The sequence below is a fragment of the Triticum aestivum genome, chromosome 4A, assembly GCF_018294505.1.
Source record: "Triticum aestivum cultivar Chinese Spring chromosome 4A, IWGSC CS RefSeq v2.1, whole genome shotgun sequence".
Classification (NCBI taxonomy): Eukaryota; Viridiplantae; Streptophyta; class Magnoliopsida; order Poales; family Poaceae; genus Triticum; species Triticum aestivum.
Window position 1 is genome coordinate 750215094 of NC_057803.1, and position 18564 is coordinate 750233657.

The following is an 18564-nucleotide window of genomic DNA, read 5'->3' on the forward strand; positions in this document are numbered from 1 at the left end:
CACATGGGCCGACCCATTAGGGCGAATGAGAGGAGGAGGGGCGCTTCGTATTTGAGAAAAAAGGGGGGAAAAGTGGTGAATATTTTTATAACATATGCATTTTTAAAAAAAAATCATAAAGATTCTATGATTTTCAAATATTTTTTGAATTCATAAAGAGTTTATGATTTCTCAATATATTTTTAAAGCTCACACCATTTTTAAATTTGGTTCATTTGAAAATCTCGAATTAATTGAAAGAAGGAAAATGAAAAATAAAAATGAAAAGGTAAAAAGCAAAATAGAAAACAGGCGGCGTCACCATCCGCACATGGGCCGACCCATTAGGGCGAATGAGAGGAGGAGGGGCGCTTCGTATTTGAGAAAAAAGGGGGGAAAAGTGGTGGGGAAGCAGGGATCGAACCGTGGTCGGCTGTGCAGTAGACCAACGCCTTAGCCACCAGGCTAGCTCTATTTTTGTGTTACATGAGCGTATCATTCTTTAAGAACCAAAGCCGGCGGCTATTTTGAAATAACCCGAATCGTTTTACTTACGGATGGCAGAGTGGGTAATTTGTGCTAACTCTGAGGGTAATTATAATGACAGACGACAGAAACCCATTCACTTTATTATTAGGTAAAGATATACTTTTCGTCACATATAATATGTGGATAATCGAATTGCTTACCTGGAAGCACGTGCGCGCTCTATGAGGCTTTTGTAAATCTCAGTCACGATTTGAAGGCTTTAGTTCAACATGCGACCATCATCATAGTCACTCCATTTCAAATATCTGAACTAAAAAAATACATCGAATAAGTTTCACAATTTTCATTGTTTAGTACTATGTTACTAGTGTGGGGCCCAACGACCCGGGAAGGGTCCACATGACCGAGGGGCCCAATGACCTGGGAAGGGCCCACATGGACTAAGGGGTGGGGCTACAGCCCACATTTGCTGGCCGCACCATTTCCCAAGGCACATGTTGTTTAACTATAGAGATACAGTTTTATCTCTAAATTTAAAGGGTCGAATCTAGAGATAAGATGTTATCTCCAAGTTTAAAGGGATTTCTCTCATGTGGCTGGCCTAGGAGGGTTTTGGACACCCTCCCCTGCCCCCTAGCCTATATATAGAGGGGGAGGCGCATGGGGGCAGCCACCCTTTCACCCTTGCCCCAACTCCTCCCACGTTTCACCGGTACACGCTTGGCGAAGCCCTACCGGAATTTCGCTGCTGTCACCATGACCATACCACTGTGTTGGTTCCGATGTCATCTACCTCCTCTCCCTCGCTTGCTGGATCAATAAGGAGAGGACACCACTGAGCTGAATGTCAGCTAATCTCTGAGGCGCCGTCCGTTCGGCGCTAGATCAGATTGGATCGTGAAGAGTACAACTACATGAACCATGTTACGACACTAACGCTTTTGGTCTACAAGGGTACGTAGATGCGCTCCCCTCTTGTTGCTTTGTATCTCCTATATTAGATCTTGGGTGTTAGGAGGATTTTTTTTATATTTTCATGCTTCATTCCCCATCAGATTTACGACATAATCTAGGGGTTTATATTTCCTGCAACGTGTTAGCATAATTATTTACAATGATCTGCAAGAACTACAATCTAAACATGCACCAACATGTACAAAAATATAATTGCTTCAATATGGTTAATACCTTCTTGAAAGTGTATAATTGAATTTTAAGTTTCATACCGACATAAAAAGTGAATTATTGAATTTTTTCCCCTATGTTTATAATTGAGAAAGCTGCACTATAGACAAATGAGTCAATACTTTATGGTTTAAGTACATATAAACAGCGTATGACGTCTTTAAGAGTGTGCATTACAGACAAGTGTTAGCAAACTCAGAGTTTCACAGTTGCTCCAACCAAACAACTTTCAGATTTTTCCACATTCTGAACTTGTGGCTGCTTTCCTACTGTTCACAGCTCACAACAGCCTTTTTGGAATGTACAGTTGAACAAAATATAGCATAAATGATGCGGGTTCTAACTTAGAGTTCACAGTTCATTATTTATATAGTACGGATCCCAAACTAATAATAATTACCACAAAACTTCCCCATATAGGTAAAATCATCTAGGAATTTCAGATGATTGGATGAACTCTTTTTCCAAGCTGTACAGTCTAGTTCCATCATTGGCTTTGCTTCCCTTGTATGATAGATCATATACAACATTTTGGTTCACCCTTGTAATATGAGAACTGAGATGGGCCTTTGAGTTGTGCACATCTTCAAGTGTTGTCTCCACTTGCCTCATTGTAGGCCTTTCTTCACCTTTTAAACTTAAGCATGCTTCTGCGAGTCTTGCAACGACCTTGGCATCATCAACCCCTCCCTCTTCAACAATTTTTGAATCTAGAATATCTAACAAGCGGTTGTCTCTTATAAGTGACACGAAATATGATGCTAGGCTTGTTAGTTCCGACGAATGAGAAGAAAAAACAGGTTTCACCCTTGTCAGTAGCTCTGCTAGGATAACACCAAAGCTATAAACATCACTCTTCTCCGTGAGTCAGCTAGTGTAGTAGTATTCAGGATCAAGGTAACCATAAGTTCCTTGGACTGCTGTAAGTATTCCTGTCTCGTTTATTGCAAGTGACCTTGAAGCTCCAAAATCTGATACTTTTGCTGTTAAGGTATCGGTAAGTAGTATGTTTGCACATTTGATATCTCTATGGTATACTGATATGGAAGCAGCCGAGTGGAGATACGCAATGGACCTTGCAGTTTCCAATGCAATCCTCAACCTATCTCGCCATGGCAAATGGTTCTCGGTTTGTCCGTGAAGATGGAAGGAGAGAGTTCCATTTGATACGAACTCATAAACTAGTAGAGGAACTTCTGCCTCAAGGCAACAACCAAAGAGCTTGACCACGTTCCTATGGTTTGTTTGGGAAAGTATGACAACCTCATTGAGGAACTGGTCGATTTCGCTCTGAACCACAATTTTGGCCTTCTTGATGGCCACGATACGTTGATCAAATAAGATGCCTTTGTACACCGTGCCATGACCACCGCCACCAAGGATGCGATTATGATCAAATTTGTTGGTTGCTTGCCCCAGTTCTTCCAAGCTAAAAAGCTTTGTTCTCTCGGCTATATCTTTGTTTGAAGAGATTAACTGTTGTAGAAGCAACCCATGGTTTTTCTTGAAATTTTTTTGTCTTGACTTCTTGACTCTCTGTTGCTTGAGTTTATTGGTGATTTTTGCAACACCCAGAAGTGAAAGCAGTAACCACAGACCACCACTAATTGCAACTACGGTAATTAAACCTGCAGATAATGGATTAAGGGTTTATAATACAATACATGCCACATGAATTAAAATAAGTTCAATGAAAATTTGTGACTACTCAAAAATACCATGCTAAGGATTTTATTGGAATATTTACCAGATCATTTTGGAAGTAAAGAAATCATTTCAACCACAATCATTTAGTTTACTAGTTCACGAAGGACATAATATTCTGTATTTCATTTATTTATTTTGTTTTTTCCTTCATTTTAGAAAACTCAAACGACAAATGCATTTTGTATAAATACTTCAAGCACTTGTACCTGAGAGGCTAATGAACCCTTTCTTTTCTGGGCATCGGTATGACCCTGGCATATTGATGCAGGTTGTCCCGTCCACACATGGATATGCATCGTTATGACCCTGGCACTCGTCGATATCTGAAAGGATAGAAAACAGAAAAAGACAACTCAATAGCAAATGGATGTCGTAAATAAAAAATGCAATAATGTTTATCGGGTACAAATTCAAATTGCAGTTCAAGCATCACCGATGAACGAAAAGACTAAAATTCATGGTACATGAGAAGACCACAAACCAGATTGGGAGGCAAAAATAATTTAGATGCACTTGAGTTTCTTAGGGCATCTCCAACACCGACCTGCAAATCTGCGTCCGGACCGCGTTGTCCAGACCACGGAAGCCATCCAACGTGGATCTGTAGCGATCCGCAGAGCGGTCCAGAAGCGTTTTCTCTGGCAAACCAGAGACAAACATGGAGGGTCTTTGCTGGAGTCCGGGCCGGTCCCAAGTCCGCTTTTGGTCATCCAGGCCCAACAAAACCCCTCCTCCCGCGACCGCGCGCGTTTCAGCCCGAAACAGTCAGCTAGTCAGCCCCTACATTCATGCCCGACCAGAGCGGAGGCGACTGCTCACTGGCGCTAGCATTGAAAAGGCGTACCGGCAGAGAGGGCGCTGCCCGCGCTGCTTCCTGGTGCAGGCAATTGCCGCGCGTTCAAACGACATGATGGTCGCCCGCCCATCCATCTGCCAACCGCATTGATGGCGCACGGCTTCCGAGGTGTCTGCTATATAAACCTCTATCCACGTGCCTCGGCCATAGCCACAATCATCCCTCTCTGCACCACTCTCCATCCTGTATCCCTCCGTCGCCAAAGCTCTCTGGGACAGGCTGACGTGGGAGTAGTAGAAGGAGATGGCCGCCATTGCTACTAACAGGTAGGATAGGCAGGCAGCCAGAGGACGCTTTCGATGACGAGCCAACACGACCCTCCTCTTCTTCCGTGCCACCCTTCTCCTCTGCTCCACCCTCGCTGGTGCATTGCACCATGACCATTGACAAGCAAGAGGCGTTGCTCGACTCCTACAGCACCACCCACAAGATTTGCCTCGCCCACTGGCGGTACCGCCAGAGGGTGGTGGAGGTGGCGGCCGCCTACAAGCCAAGCGACGGCGCGGGCGAGGCGCTGTTCGGTGATACCGACGAAGAGGAGGACATCGCCAGCTCCGCCAAGGCCGTGCCCCACCGCCATGACCACCAAGCCAGGACATCCAAGGGCGCCGTCGATAGCGAGGAAGAATAGTGTAAGATAGGTCGCTGTCGCTCGTGTCCGATGATACGGCCTCCTCCTACCTTCGCTGAAGTTCGTTCCCTGCTCCAACTCACGGCGGAAACACAAGCTCGCAAGGACTCATGCCCCAAGGTCTTCCATGCTGCTGCTCGTCCCCCTCCGCCGTCCACACCAGCACCGCCTCCCATGCCGGCTCCTGCCGCCGGGCCGTCCCCGTCGTCATCCGCTCAACCGTGCCCTAGTCCGAACTACCGCAGCAAAAATCCTATCTACAGGCCGCCGTTGACTTGTTCGGTTCTGCCTACGACAACACCAGCACTGAGTCCCGCACCACCCACCAGTGCTCCATCTGCGGCTGCATGGCGGCCTCCTCATGATCCTTGGACGGGGCTCGTTCAGGCGTGGCCCATGCCCTGGTCCGCTCCGTCCCCACTCGGTGCTCCGCCAGCATGCTCAGGTGCCTGGGAACCCGGCCTTCGGCCGCCTACTGGTGCTCCCGGGTTCTCAAGCCCCGACAGCCGGCCAATGCCTATCACGCTGCCCGACGTATGCTCCCTATGGTCACTACTCCACCGATGGTGGCGCCTACTACACACCCCAGCTGGCCCTGCTGCCTTCACCATCATATCCGCCAGAACTGCTCCCGACGCCACCCTCACATGCGACGCCGAGCTGGGATCAAGCTGCTTTTCTCCAGGCCATGAATTACTTTGCTGCGCAAGGAAACTCAGGTACGGATTGGATCTTTGATTCAGGGGCCTCTAGTCATATGTCTGCATCTGGTAATTGGTTATCATCTTGCACTAAATCTCCTTTCCCTTCCATTACCATCGGAGATGGATCATCTATTCCTATATATTGTGTTGGTCAGGCTCAACTTCCCTCTTACACTAAACCTCTTCTACTTCACGATATTCTAGTTGCACCCGCCCTCATTAAAAATCTTATTTCTTTTTGCCAATTTACTTGCGACAATCTAGTTTCGGCTGAATTTGACCCTTTTGGTTTATCTGTGAATGATTACCTGACCAACGCCGAGATCGCTCCCTTCAATAGCTCCGGTGATCTTTACTCTCTTAATGGAGTTCCTGCCGCCGCCCCTCCAAGATCCATGCTGGCCTCCGTCGATCTCTGGCATCGTCGCTTGGGCCATCCTAACCCTGCTGTCTTAGCTTCTATGCTTAGTGAATTTACCATACCATGTAATAGGGATTCTCATAATTCTGTGTTTTGCATGTCATGTCAATTAGGCAAACATGTGCGTCTTCCCTTTAGTTCCTCTAGCTCTTGTAGCACTTGTCCCTTTGAATTAATACATTGTGATTTATGGACCTCTCCCATTGCAAGTGTTTCGGGTTTTAAATACTACCTTGTTATACTAGATGATTTCATCCACTTTGTATGGACTTTTCCTCTATGCAACAAATCCGAGGTCCATTCTCTCTTTCTTAATTTTCAACGCTATGTGTCTGTCCACTTCTTCCTCCCAATTCGCTTTATCCAATGTGACAACGGCCGCGAGTTTGATAACATTAAAAATCATACTTTCTTCTTACGACATGGCATCCTGCTTAGATTCTCATGTCCCTACACCTCCCCTCAAAATGGTAAAGCCGAACGTTCTCTCCGCACCCTCAATGATATAGTTCGCACTCTTCTCATTCAATCATCTATGCCTCACAAGTTTTGGGCTGAAGCCCTACACATGGCCACCTTCCTTCTAAATATTCGACCTTCTAAAACTAAACCCAACACTACCCTATTATTCCCTCTTTCTATCCCACCCCGACTACTCCACGGTTCGTGTTTTCAGCTGTCTCTGTTTTCCAAATGCCTACGCCACTTCTGCAAATAAATTGTCACCACGATCTATCCCATGTGCTTTTCTCGGTTTCTCTGAGGAGCACAAAGGCTATCGCTGTCTCGACCTTCACACATGACACGTTCATGTCTCTCGTCATGTCACGTTTGCTGAGCACATTTTTCCTTTCTCCCAACGCATTACTACACCATCCAACACCCCTAGCTCGGCAAACACCACCTCTCCCCGTCCTTTCCAACTATATACTCCCCTTCCTGCACCCCCTCATGATGAACACAACATACCACCAACAACATTAACACCAGCCACAGCCGATACCAACCCTCCCCTCACCCCACCCTAGATGTCCCCAACACCCCTGACCCTTGCTCCCTCCCCAACACCCTCGAACCCTGCTCCCTCCCCAACACCCCCGGCCCCTACTCCCACTCCACCACCCAACCCCGCTCCTTCATCCGACTCTTCCACTGCGCCGGACTCACCCGTACCCACCATACCCCCTCGCGCTATTCCTACAGCAGCCCCGATTAATGATCATCACATGCGTAGTAGGGCCAAATCAGGATTTCATCAACCCCAAGACCGCCTAAACCTTCATACCACTGTATCTCCCACTTCCCTCCCAAAGAATTACAAAACTGCTCTACTTGATCCCAATTGGGCCGCTGCCATGCAAGAAGAATATAATGCTTTACTTCAAAACAACACATGACAACTTGTTCCTCGTCCTCCCAATACAAATATTGTTTCTGGCAAATGGATTTTTGCCAAAAGTTTCACTCCAATGGGAGCCTCTCATGATATAAAGCCAGGTGGGTTTGTCGTGGCTTTTCTCAACAACAAGGAATTGATTACGAGGAAACCTTTCTCCTGTTGTTAAACCTAGCACCATTCGTACCGTTCTTAGTGTTGCTGTCTCCTCTTCCTGGCCTATTCACCAACTTGATGTTAAAAATGCTTTCCTCCATAGTTCCCTTCAAGAAACTGTCTACTGTCAGCAACCTATGGGTTTTGAAAATCCATCCTGTCCAACTCATGTCTGTCTTCTTTAGAAAGCTCTCTAGGGTCTTAAACACGCTTCAAGAGCTTGGTTTCAACGCTTATCCTCCTTCATCCAAACAATAGGCTTCACTCCATCTCTCTCCGACACCTCTCTTTTTGTGTATCATCAAAATTCTGACACTGCCTATTTAATTCTCTATGTAGATGATACCATTCGTACCGCATCCTCTCAAAAGTTCTAGATCATATTGTCTCTCTACTTAGATCTGAATTTTCTATGACTGACCTAGGACTTCTTCATCATTTCTTAAGGCATTACTGTTGTTCGAGATTCCTCCAGCCTTTTTCTTTCCCAACGCCAGTATATTCTTGATCTACTTAATCGTGCTGGTATGCTTGACTGTCAATCATCTCACACTCCTGTCGATACTAGTTTTAAACTTTCGGCTGCCGGTGAACCCTTTTCAGATCCTACTCTCTATCGTAGCCTAATAGGTGCTCTCCAATATCTCACCATTACTCGTCTTGAAATCTCTTTTGCTGTTCAACAAGCATGTCTCTATATGCATGATCCACGGGTTCCTCACTATAATCATGGTAAACGCATTCTTCGGTATTTAAAAGGAACTCTCAATCATGGTCTCCACCTAAATAATTCTTCTCCAAACTCTCTTACCGCATACTCTGATGCAGACTGGGCTGGTTGTCCTGACACTCGAAGGTCCACTTCCGGTTTTTGTGTTTTTCTTGGTAAGAATTTAATTTCTTGGTCCTCGAAAAGATAGGTTACGGTCTCACGTTCGTCGGCCGAGGCTGATTATCGCGCCGTGGCACATGTCGTTGCCGATACAATCTGGATTCGGCAGTTACTCTTCGAGCTACACATGCCTATTGAGCAGGCCACTATTGTCTACTGTGACAACATATCAGCAGTCTACATGACCGGCAATCCAGTTCAACACCGACGCACAAAGCATATTGAGATTGATATTCATTTTGTTCGTGAAAAGGTCGCTCTTGGTTAGGTTCGGGTGCTTCATGTTCCCTCTATGGCCCAGTTTGCTGACATTTTCACCAAGGCACTGCCTACTAAGCTGTTTCAAGATATCTGTTTCAGTCTCAACGTCGTCGAGGCTGCCGTTGATACTGCGGGGGGGGGGGGGGGATGTTAGAGTAGTCATTATAGTATACGACTTCTAGTCCAAGTCAGTTTTGTAGCCTTACCCCAAATCGGTTTGTACCCTCTTATATACTCTTGTATGCCGCACCAAATCAATCAATAAGCAACAGTTTCATTCATCCTTCAATAACAACTAAAATGATTATAAATATTGTACAACGCACTTTGTTAATTCAAATAAAATAGGATCATGATTTATCCTATGCTATCTGAGTAATCAAACAAGAAATAATAAAAAAAATCTCCACGAATCTCCTCCTAAAATCCAACGGCATAGGCGTTAGATGGGGCATCATTATTTTTCATCTAGATGAGACTATGAGAGCTAGCCACACCCTTCTATTGGATTTTCTATGTGCTATCAATTGACCCAGGTGTTCTCTCCCTTTTGATCTGAATTGATTCTACATGTACATATATTCAGTAGTGATGACAGGTTGGAGTGACGACCCAAGGCAAACAGTGTGTATACACTGCAAAAGAGTGACATGTACTGTAGCTATACCTATATATAGCCAATGAAGGGTCAGACAAGAGGCAACCACGCCCTAGCTAGGCCGAGGCCCTAGCTGCCTGGGTAGTCCCCGAAGCTGCATTAGAGCAGCTACAGCCGGATTGAACAAATTTGACCCCTCAAACCGCCACGGACGCGCCCGTTCAGCGTCTGGGCGTGTCCGCTTTCACTTCCTATTTGTCATTCACGTAGTCTTGTTCCTCATTTTTCCTTATATGTCCGGTAACATGCATGCGATTGGTGGAGAAGGAGAGACAAAGAGAAGAAATAATAATGAAAGAAAAGAGATGCTCTATGTGGGGCCCAATCCTATGTGGCGGACACAGGACCACTGATCGGGCAGGCGTGGGCACTCCTCATACCTATGAGATGAATATGAGGGCTGCCGGACAGCCGAGACATTTAAGGAGGCTTTGAGGGGTCCAATTAGGTCAACTTTTTGCTATTTTTTGCTTCTCTCTCTTGTCCGGTCAGTGGTCCGGCACCCGCCCAGTCAATTTGAGGAGTCCGGCTGTAGATGCTTTATATATCAAAAGTGATAGTGCGCTATAAGAAGGACCCTAAAATAAAATAAATTACAACCACATTCTCCTTTCTTGCAAACACGATCCTGATAGAAATAAGAAAAAGCAATCCATTCCCCCTACAGCAACAACCTAATGGGAGCTACGATTGCCACCATCCCCTGTATCTTCCTCGCCATCAGCTGGCAAGGAAGAAAGGGCCTCCCCATGGAGGTTGAATGAGGCTCATCAGAATGACTTGGTTGAATAATGTTCGGTCTTGAGGGCCGAGTCCGATGTGGTGGCATAAGATGGATCCATCAACGCCCACACAACTTCCAAACCCCAAGGAACGATGGATCAATCCGAACAGCGCAACGCTCGACTCCTCTTTCCTTTCGCCTCCATGGCGACAGATAGAGGGGCGGTGATGCATGCTGCTCCAGATACACTACTACACCACAAGCACCTTGTTATTCAGCGGGTCATCAGCAAATCCCTCGGCCATCATCGGCTCCACCCACTGGGAGCACAATGGCGAGGAGGAAGAAAACCACCATGCGCCAGGAGCAGTTCGCAAACTCCATCAACGAAAGACCCAGACGACATAGGGCCAGTCCCGTTAGCAGCAAGTCTAGGCCAAAACATCAAACAACTACTACTACCCTGCACATCTTCTCCCGGGCATCCTCCCCTCGCCCCCAGCCGATGAGGCCACCGGAGAAGGAGTGGAGAGTAGCCGGGCTGGATCTAGCTATGCTCAAGGAAAGAAGGAAATGAGGAGAGGAAGGAGAATGAGCCCTGACGAACGTTATTTTTCTCCATCAGTACGCTGGTGTAGGCCCAACTAGCGCGACTAACCGGTTCAACCACTTCGCTGCACAGGTGGATGCCCAACTGGCGCAAGTGACCGGTTCAGCCGCTTCACTACACCGGTGGAGGCCGAACTGGTGCAAGTGAGCGGTTCAGCCACTTCACTGCAATGGTGGAAGCCCAACTGGCGGATGTGACTGGTTCAGCCGCTTCGCTGCACCGGTGGATGCCCAACTGGCGCAAGTGACCGGTTCAGCCGCTTCGCTGCACTGGTGGAGGCCCAACTAGCGCAAGTGACTGGTTCAGCTGCTTTGCTGCATTGGTGGAGGCCCAGTGTCGCCTAGGCGTGGTTTACCTGCTCTAGCATTTCATCCGGTTTAAAAAAACTGGTCCAGATGGGATAGAACCGCGATGCGATGGAGGAAAGAAAAGTGCAACAACCAAGAGTTTTTTGCCAATCCACTCTCATTAGGGTTTGTCTCCTCTTGGGCGGCGGCAGCGCCCACCACCGTAGAGACCTCACGTCCCCTCTCTCCCTCCTTCCCTGATCCAGCAACCGGGGATCCTGGACCTCTGGCCTGCGTGGGGGGACGCCAGGAAGGTAGGGATTCACCGCCTGCGAAAACTCTCTTTCTCGGGCAAGAGATCTAATGGACAAAGGTGCTTCAGGGTCGGGCTCTGCCAATTCCGATCTAGAGGCCATGATGGAAGAATTAGGGCTCAATGAAGGTAACCTGCAAGATGTGGTCATTGAGGAGGATGAACTGTCGGAAGAGGTAACGAGATGGATGGCCCTAGAACGGATGCACACGACAAGAGCTATAGTCAATATTGTTTCTACAAAAACATGAGGGTCGCCTGGGACCTGGCACAACAGGTGAAGATCCATCCTATTGAAAAAAACCTTTACACGATGTAGTTCTCGTGCCTTGGTGACCGGGAACGAGTAATGCAGGAGGGGCCATGGGAGTACAAGGGGAAAGATGTAATGCTTGCACACTATGATGGCTTTACCCAGCCGTCCACCATTGCTCTCAATAAGATGGATATCTGGATGCAGATCCATGACTTGCCAGATGGATATTTCTCAAAAATTAAAGCTCTGCCCGCAACGGTGGGTCAGTTCATATTTGCAGAGCTCAAGTCTCCTGATTTTAAAGGAAATTTCTGTAGGGTGCGGGTCAGAATTAATGTCACAAGACCCTTAAAGAATGTTGTTTCACTAGCCGCAAAGAGGAAGCAAGAGGTCGTTCGCGAGATATTTCATGTAAAGTTCGAAAGATTACCCGATTGGTGTGCGGTCTGTGGCCACCTCGGTCACATGTTCAAGGAGTCTGGGGATGGGGTTCATCCCCCCAAAGCACTAGTTGTCAAGAACCTCAAGGCTACATGGTTCAGAGGAGTAGGAAGAGGACCGGGTGAAGGAAGAGGCACTCGGGGAGGAAGAGGCAGAGGATGCGCTGGACGAGGGAAGGGAAGAGGATCAACAAATGAACAACATGATGGTTTGGCTGACTATGAGGCCCCAAAACATCACGACGATATTGTTATGCAAGACCTGGAGAATAACAGGAAGCGAGGGGCAGCACCGGTGGTTGATCCGACCTTGCTGAGTACCACCACATCCACACCTCCTGGAGCAAACCAGCCCCTGTTCATCGCGGGTCCAGAGATACAACAGAGCCCCTCCTCGAAGCAGGATCTAAAAAGAACCAAGCAAACACCAACAATAGCTTACAAAGTGAACGGAAAGAATTCTTCAGGCAACAAAAACAATGATGCACGTTTGGCAGGCCTCCAGGGGGGTCACGCCTAGCGCAATGAGTCTACTCTGCTGGAACTACCGCGGGGTTGGCAAACCCGCGATAGTTTGAGAGCTTCGGCCCTCACGAGGCAACTTGTCCCCTCTATAGTTTGTATTTTTGAAACTCAGACAGAAGGCTCTCGAATAGAGAATTTTGTAGGCTCTTTAGGTTATGAGAAAAGTTTTGTTGTAAGCAGCTCCGGCAGGAGTGGAGGTTTTGGAATTTTCTGGAATGAGCAAATAAAGTTGGAAGTTATCTGTTACTCGGAGTACCACATAGATGTGACTGCTAATGAACAAGTTGACTTCCCGACTAGAGTTAGCTTTGTATACGGAGAAGCACACGCCAGTGAATGCCACAAAACATGGGACATGCTCCGTGGTATTGCGGGTACAAACAATCTCCCGTGGGTTGTAATGGGCGATTTCAACGAGGTACTCTATGCCCATGAGCACGATGGAGTGGGGAACCGTAGCCAAGCGCAAATGGACGCATTTCGGGACGCCTTGGACACGTGTGGTTTGACAGACATTGGATACACAGGAAGGGACTGGACTTTTGAAAACAAAGTGACAGGCGACACTTACACTAGGGTCCGGCTAGACCGAAGCGTGGCCAATCCGGCGTGGTGCTTAGTATTCTCAGGAGCTGTCACGGAGCACAAAGATGCCGCAAGTTCTGATCACGTAACAATCCTTCTCAAGCTGAAGGATATGCATGCATGCAACCGGGTCCCCCAAGTTTTAATATGAACTGTGTTGGGAACGTGACCCCAGGCTGGCTACCGTAGTGGAGACAGGATGGGCGCTTACTTCGAGTGATTCTGTGACGGAGATACGGGACAAGCTAAAGAATCTGGTGGGAGATCTGTGGCGATGGGATCAAGAGCAGTTCAGGAATGCTAGGCGGCAGATTCGAGTGCTGCAGGGATAACTACAAGAGTTACGCGACTCATGAGGGAGATCTGGTCCATCATCAACAGAATTTAAAATTACCTATCACCTTGTGGATTTATTTCACAGGAAGGAGATTTTATGGCGTCAGAGGGCACATATTGAGTATCTTGTGCATGGCGACAAGAATACTTATTTCTTTCACCTACGAGCTAGTAGACGGAGAAGGAAAAATCAAATAAACTCCCTCCAGCGATAGGACAGGCAGATGACCGAAGATACAGATTTGATGGAAGCAATGACTACGATTTTTTAGAAGGAATTATATACTTCTGAAGGCATTCATGATATGGATGAGGTTCTTTCAATAATCCCAATTAAGGTAACAATGACGATGAATGAAATGCTAAATGCCCCTTATAGTGCACAAGAAGTTAAGGACACCTTGTTCCAGATGTTTCCCACGAAATCACCAGGGCCTGATGGCTATCCTACACACTTCTTTCAGCGTCACTGGGATGTTTGTGGGGAGGAAATCACCAAAGCGGTCGTAAAGATAGTCGAAGGGACTGATTCAGCTGTGAGCATTAATGAAACCATCCTAGTGGTAATCCCTAAGGTGAAGAAACCAACTCTTTTGTCCCAATCCCGTCCAATTAGCTTATGTAATGTTCTATATATGATTGCATCCAAGTTAATCTCCAACCTCTTGAAACTAGTACTACCTGATATCATCTCTGGTGAACAGTCAGCATTCGCGCCTGGGAGGATGATCACGGAGAATATCATCACTGCTTACGAGTGTCTACATTTTATGAAGAGGAATAAGGCAAAGAAACACCAGTCTTATGCACTGAAGCTGGATATGATGAAAACTTATGACAGGGTTGAATGATCGTACTTGAAGGCAATTATGCTAAAACTAGGCTTTAGATAGTTGGGTGAACATTTTTATGAGCCTGGTTACTACAATAAAATTTTCACTTATGCTCAATGGTAAGAAGCTTGAGGAGTTTAATCCTTCACGTGGGATAAGACAGGGAGACCCAATATCCCCATACTTGTTCTTGTTAGCAGCAGAGGGCTTGTCGTGTCTTTTAAAATCGAAAAGTGAGTCATCCAATTTGGAGGGGCTGCAGGTGGCACCAACGGCACCACCAGTCAACCACCTCTTATTCGCTGATGACAGCTTGCTGTTTTTCAAGGCAAATGGTGTGGGGGCTACTGAGGTGAGCCAAGTCTTAAACATCTATTGCAGAGCCACAGGTCAGAGAATTAATTATTCCAAATCATCAAATATACTTCAGCAAAGGGGTTCCTGAAAGTACTAGGAATGATATCAAGGTTCTTCTAAATGTCCCTAATGAAACTCTCAATGAAAAATATCTCGATATGCCATCGGATATTGACAATAGCAAAAATGGGGCTTTCAAATACTTGAAAGATCGGTTGTGGAGAAAAGTTCAAGGATGGATAGAGAAAACCATGTCTTCAGCTGGGAAAGAGGTACTTGTTAAATCTGTGGCTCAAGCAGTTCTGGTTTTTTCCATGTCTTGTTTTAAGCTACCACGAGGTTTATGTGAACAGCTTAACAAGTTGATAAGGAAATTTTTGTGGGGTACCAAAGAGGGAAAGCGAAAGCCACACCGGGTTTCATGGAAGGAGATGACGCAGCCAAAAGGCATGGGAGGACTTGGTTTCAAGGATTTTGAATTATTCAATATGGCAATGCTGGCTAGACAGCATGGTGCCTTCTACAAAATCCTGAAAGCCTTTGTGCACGTCTTCTCAAGAGTAGATACTACCCAAATGTTTCCATTCTAGATGCTGAACTGGGTAGCAACCCGAGCAAAGTTTGGACATAAATTTTTGCGGGGAAGAATACCCTTCGACAGGGTTTAATACGTCGAATAGGTAATGGGCAGAATACAAGAATTTGGAATGATAATTGGTTACCCCACAATGATGATGAGACCATATGGTTGCTTGAGCAATAACCCTCCTGTTCAGGTTTCAGACCTAATTGATACTCCCTCGGCAACATGGGACAGACGGAAAGTCCTTGTGACTTTTCTGCCCATGGACGCGAGAACAATTCTTGGCATCTCACTATGCACTGGTAATATGGAGGACTTCTGGAGTTGGAGTCATGAGAAGAAGGGTTTGTTTTCGATGAAATCCGCATACCGTATGCTGGTAAGCACCCGACAACGAAGGGAATCCTGGCTAGAGAATCGGGAGGGATCGTCCAGTGTAGCCAAGGAGGAAGGAGCATGGAAAACCATGTGGAAGGTCCAGGTGCCCGCAAAGGTGCGGATGTTTTTGTGGAGACTGTCAAATCATTCTATACCCACTAATGATGTCAGGGCACACCGACACATGACAAACTCGAATTTGTGTGGCATTTTTAGCTCTCTGGATTCATGGAGGCATTCTTTGTTGGAGTGCACAATGTCAAGGTGCACCTGGGCTCTGGTGGATGAAGAACTGGCTCAAAAACTTGCAACAATAACTGAACCTAATGCGAAACACTGGCTGTTTACTCTCATGGAATCCATATCACATGCTCTTTTGTTTAAGCTATCAGTTAACCTCTGGGCAATATGGGCAGCTCGGCGAAAAGCAATCCATGAGGGGATTTTTCAAAGACCTCATAGCACCCATGGTTTCATTAACAGATACATTGAGGAGCTCGAGATGATCAAGGGACCACCTACTGCTTAGGTGCATGGGCATACAGCTCAAACGAACGGGAATACACAGCGACCAAAAGCCCCGCCAATGGGACACGTGAAGATTCATGTCGATGTTGTGTGTCGTCAAGGCCGAGGCGGTTCTACTGCAGCTGTATGCAGAGATCATAATGGAATATTTCTGGGCAGTTCTGTCCTAGTGATTCAAGGTGTGGATAATCCAGCTATCTTGGAGACGATTGCTTGCAGGGAGGCTCTAGCTTTGGCACAAGATCTTAATCTTCACTACCTTGTGATTGCATCAGATGCGAAGGAGGTGGTGGCAGCTATCAACTCGAGAAGTCAAGGAGATAATGGGGTTATTATTTGTGAGATAAATAGTATAGTGAGCTCTTTAAACTGTACTTTTACTTTTGAAAGTCGTGTCGTTAATGTTGAGGCCAATAGTTTAGCCAATTTTGCACTCTCTGGGGTCGGGACGTCACGTATGGTTTGACCAATCCCATAACCAGCTTTGTATCCCACGCCATGTGGAGTTTGCTGAAAAAAACTTGGTTCTACCGCTCAAAAAGAAGGAAAGAAAAGTGTTGCGTGCGGGGAGGACGTGACATAGGAAAAAAAAAGAATCGTGCTGCTTACGGGGAGAAAGGGTGATGGACTATGAGACCCTCCTTCCTTTAATATTTTGTATCTATAATAAAGATCATGTAGGATGTACTTGGTCTCGAAGCCAAGCTTCATGAAGTTGTTGTACTCCCATAGCTGTATATATTAGATTCCATGCATCAACCAGGTGAGCCTAACACAAGCTTTAAACATCGCGGTTGACGATGAGCAACAATTTAACTTATCTCAAGATTCATCCGGTTTTTAAATAGGCGTGGAATTAATATAGGCCGGCCATGACTATTAGTTTTTAATTTTTTTTTATTATGGATGGACAACGTGTTGTTGACCGGATCATGAAGACGAGATGCCTTTGTGTTAATATATACTCCCTCCGTCCTAAAAATAAGAGTCTCAACTTTGTACAAATTTTAGTACAAGGTTGTACTAGAGTTGTGACAGTTATTTTGGGACGGAGAGGTGTCTATATTAAACTGCATATAAGAACAAATTCATCTATAGAACCCTAAATGATGTGGAAAGCGGACGATATATTCTAGCAACAATGTAAGGTAGAATAACAAGGAACTAACAAAGTGGGTGATGGATAAGAAACAGAGGCGATGGAGTGGTTACCTTGGCATCCATCAACAAGGTAAGGGTTGCCTTGGTATCCCTCGGAGCAGTCGCACCTGAGGATGTACCCTGTGCCTGAGCCATAGGAAACGTCGGTAGCGAAGCTGTTCAAGCTTATGCATCTCCGACGTGAAAGGGGATCACCCAACACGAGCAAGTCACCGTCTCTTTCTACGTCCAGCCACCATTCCAGCACGGTGGGCACCTTGGGACGCGGATGCATACCATATCCATAGACATAGCGACCAACATCGTTCCACGAGTCCCACCGCATGCCAGGGATATCCATGGACGCGGATACGTTAATCCCGGTGAACCACTCGCGATCGATTATGAATGCGCCCACCGCTGAACCATTAGCCTGGTCCAAATCCTTGAACAGCAACCCGTAGGAGGGTAAGCCCCGCCCGATGGTCGTCTGGCAGCATCCAAAGCCAGAGCACGGGTCGCCCAAGGACGACCGATCATCATCTCTTTCGCACAGCACGGCGCATGCGCTGACGTAGTACAGGGGATGGGGACCCTTACCGCCTGCAGTTGCAGGGTCGGAATCGCCAACGAGGTGGGCGATGAAGTTACATCCGATGGCCACGAAGACGTTGTGCTGGGTGGACACGGCGAGCTGCTGCACGCCGGGGCCTGTTAGGCCACCGGACCAAGAGCCGCTGGAGTTGAGAGATGGCTTCCCGACGCCGACGCTCGCTGCCGCTAGGGCGGTCAGGTTCACGGAGAAGGAGCCGTCCATGACCAGGGTCCGGACTCGCACCGTGCCGTCCGCCAGGGAGATGGCGTCCACTTCCACGTCGTCGCCCAAGAAGAGCTTAGGTGGATCATGCGTGTCGTCGCAGGTGAGGTTGAAGCCCAGGCGGGAGCAGCCTAGGCCGATGCCGAAAGGGTAGGGGATGGCGATGCTGCCACAGGCTTCTGGGCAGCCAGGCAGGACTCCCGGTCCCGGGCCACCGGCGACCACTACTCCTCCTACGAGGAGGAGCCGCAGTGCCATCATCAGTACAAGTAGTACGGTTGGCATGAGGAGCTTTGCTTTTGGCTTTGGCCTTTGGGGAAGGAGGGGGATAATCTTCTCCTGCAACTTGAGCTTGCTGTTATATAGTACTCCCTCCGTCCCGAAAGAAATGTCTCGAGCTTAGTACAGCTTTGTATTAGAGCTAGTACAAAGTTGAGACACTTATTTTGGGACGGAGGAATATGAAGGAGTAGTTAGGTAGACGTATGCACACTTGGTAATGCTACTTGTACAAGCA

At 47.0% G+C, this 18564-nt stretch overlaps 1 pseudogene; it reads right to left on the bottom strand.

The window, feature by feature from the left end:
- Window positions 1-2079: 2079 nt before the first annotated feature.
- Window positions 2080-18305, bottom strand: LOC123084597 (wall-associated receptor kinase-like 6; annotated as a pseudogene).
- Between the last annotated feature and the right edge of the window lie 259 nt (window positions 18306-18564).